Source organism: Ictidomys tridecemlineatus, chromosome 6 (genome assembly GCF_052094955.1).
Source record: "Ictidomys tridecemlineatus isolate mIctTri1 chromosome 6, mIctTri1.hap1, whole genome shotgun sequence".
In the NCBI taxonomy this organism is placed as follows: Eukaryota; Metazoa; Chordata; class Mammalia; order Rodentia; family Sciuridae; genus Ictidomys; species Ictidomys tridecemlineatus.
This window is the reverse complement of record NC_135482.1, coordinates 2,813,207-2,816,361: the sequence shown is the minus strand read 5'-3', so window position 1 is coordinate 2,816,361 and position 3,155 is coordinate 2,813,207. Positions and strand designations below refer to the sequence as shown.

At 51.7% G+C, this 3,155-nt stretch overlaps 1 protein-coding gene across 3 annotated transcripts in view; it reads right to left on the bottom strand.

The window, feature by feature from the left end:
• LOC144378457 (uncharacterized) overlaps positions 1 to 3,076 on the bottom strand; it is a 30,284-nt gene extending 27,208 nt beyond the window's left edge. For all 3 annotated transcript variants that reach the window (XR_013440112.1, XR_013440113.1, XM_078052520.1), the window contains exon 1: positions 2,610 to 3,076. The gene's annotated coding sequence lies outside the window, so the exon portion shown is untranslated. The remainder of the gene's footprint in view (positions 1 to 2,609) is intronic.
• Between the last annotated feature and the right edge of the window lie 79 nt (positions 3,077 to 3,155).

The window sequence follows — 3,155 nt, the reverse complement described above, 5'->3', positions numbered from 1 at the left end:
TTCCTGCTGGCTTCAGCCTGGTTGGGTTCCTCGCCCCAGGGCATGGCATGGTGGCCCTGAGGCTTCTTGCTTGGCCTGAGCTTCTTGAAGTTCACCCTCTGACGCTGAGTGGTGAACCCCTGCCAGGCTTTGGGGGCAGGGGTCATGTCCCCAACTCCACACCCTCCTGGTGCACAGAGCTGGGAATGAGCATGAGTGTGTGAGGGCCTGGGGTCAGTGTGTGTTGGCTTAGATGTGATGTCGAGGTTTCCTTTAAGTGGACCTGGACCGGGTGATCCAGGGGGCTGAAGTTGTTGGCCTGCCCAGGGCAGCTCCCCTCACCTTGTTGTCTCTGCCCTTCCAGCTGATCGACCTGGGCTTTTAAAAAATTGTCTTAAGTAAAATGCAATTTCTTCTAAAACTGGTTTCAAAAGCCACTTCACGCTGATACAGCAAGGTCCTTGCCTTTAGTCTTTGTTGAAAGAACAGTCGTGAAGTGGCTTTTGAAACCAGTTTTAGAAGAAATTGCATTTTACTTAAGACAATTTTTTAAAAGCCCAAAGTACACTGCAGCGGGCAGGGTAAGGGGCCAGGGCTGTGGAGTGTGGCCTGGGTCTCTTCCACAGCTCCCTCCTCCCTGTTCCCACTAGACTATGGTATAACATCTGAATTAAGGATTTTTATTGAACTTTTTTTGTAAAATAGCAAGCCACTATTTTAAAAGTCAAAAGTTTGTATGAAAAATTATATGTATTAAAGGTTACCTTGATTTTCAAATGTGTAGCTATTTCATTACTCCAGTCACTGTAAAATCTGGATTGTCCAGACTTTAATGCTATTATAAAAGAAATCTACAAAATTTATTCTGAATAAAAATTGGTATAAATGCAGAGCCAGCCTCCTCTTCACAGGCGTCTGGTCTGGACAGACCTGGGAACCCGCGTTGTTAGTGGGCACCTGAATGTGAAGGCAATGGACCCTGCTGGCTGAGGCCTCCAGGCCGGGCGCTGGGGCGGACCCCCAGCCTGCTCTTACCAAGGGCACCAGGGCACCTGAGCTCCATGCTGCAGCTCCTGGAAGCCCCAGCACCGTGTGCCCCCACGGGCTGCTGCTGCTGACGGCCCACCCTTTACCTGCACGGTTCCACGGGCAAGGACTGCAGGTTCCCTCCATCTTATGGCCTCACTGGCTCTCCTGATGACTAGCTGAAGTCACTGATTTGTGCACATCTAGTTCCATGAAGATTTTGCCTAGTGGCTGCACAGCTGACAGAAAGTGAGTAACTGGGGCCACCCCAGTGTCCCCCGGTCAGCCTCAGCCTCGGCCCCAGAGAAGGCACTCGACATCAGTTGAAGACTAGGCACTAGGCACTCAGGGAGGTGCCAAGGGCTTCAGCTTCAGGAGGTCCAACTCCTGAGATCTTTATTTCACTAATTTTGTGGAACACAGGTCTCATTTCTATCTCTGAAATCCACATACCACACACTGCTATCCCCAGGTAGCACGTGGGGTACTGCTACAGTACAAAGTAGCGAATATACTGTGTGACTGCAGAGGCTCAAGGGCATCACATTTCTGCAGCCCTATGGGTTGGCTGCAGCATGCTGAACCTGAAAGCCCTTTTGGCTTAGGCAGAAAAACTGGGAGTTGCCTACCATTAACTTACCAAGCTGCCACTCCTAATAAGGGGTGTCCTGGTTAGACAGAGACCAAACTAAGGATGCCAGCACGACCACAGCCTCACTCGGTGCCCCTCAGTCTGCCCAAGGTCAGGGTCAGATAATGGCTTTGCGCATCCCTGGGAAGTGCAGGATCAAACTGCTCCCCATGTGACCCAGGTTTTTGTTTTCCCTCCTGTCTTGTGCTCACCCTGCATCTCCTGGCACCTGTGGCTATGACTCTTCAGACTCTTGGGAATGGGTTTTCAAAACCTCCCTCACCTACCCCCATCCCTAAAACTATTCTCTCAGGAAAGCTATCAACTCTAGTTAGTAAGAAGCCACATTTAAGCATTTGTGTCCTTTATTGGGCTTTTAAGAAAAAAGAAAAATTTCATTGCCAACTTTTGGTATGTTTGTTATTGATCAGATGTAACACGATTGTCGTTGCTGGACACAGTGGCTCACATCTATAATCTAGCAACTGGGGAAGCTGAGGAGGAGGATCAGAAACTCCGCGCCAGACTTATCACGACTATCTCAAAAAAGAAGAAAAAGGGCTGGGGCTGTTGAGCACCCCTGAGTTTAACCCCCAGCACCAACACAAAACAGAAAAGAAAACAAAAACCCAAAACAAAGACCTATGTGCATTATCTCCCCTGCATTTGCGTAACCACGGTTCAAATCCTATACAAATCAATTTAGTGGCTTACACAAGCAATTCTTTTCTTGGGGGCCGCGGGTACCAGGGTGCCAGGATTGAACTCAAGGGCACCACTGAGCCACTTTCCTAGTCTTTTTTTTTTTTTTTTTTTTTTGGTAAGCACTGAGTTGCTTAGCGCCTCGCTTTTGCAGAGGCTGGCTTTTAACTCGCAATCCTCCTGCCTCAGCTTCTGGAGCTACGGGAATTAGAGGGATGCGCCACCGCGCCCGGTTTACACTAGCAATTCTTAGAAAATAAAATCACAGTACCTGACGTTCTAAGGCATTCTGAGAAGCCTTCTTTACCCTGAGTTGTCCGCGTAGTATCTGTGTGTTCTTGGCCTCCGTGTGAAGTGTCAATGTGGACTGAGGCTGGAAAAGCGGAGTCGCTGGTGTCAAGAACCCCAGTACTCTGCATCTGCAGGAGTCGCCTCTGACGTCAAGCCAGATTCCACCTGAGCGCCGTGCCATGGGCATCTGAGCTCCGCGGGGCAGCTCCTGGAAGCCCCAGCACCGCGTGCCCCCGCAGGCGGCTGCAACTGCAGAGGACGGTCCACCCTTTCACCTGCGCGGTTCCACGGGCAAGGACTGCAGGTTCCCTCCACCTGCATGGGCTCACTAGCTCGCCTGGCCCCGTCCATGGCCTCCTTCCTGGCTTGCGGGCGCCCACGAGGCAGCGCGAGCGCATCCCGAGGACCGTGCCGCTCGCAACGAGCCCGTGCGTACAGAACTCCAGGTCCTCAGGGTCAGTGCGGCGCACCAAGACTCCCGGCGCGGAGCCGCGGAAGGGCGGAACGCCAGGCGCAGAGCGCGTGT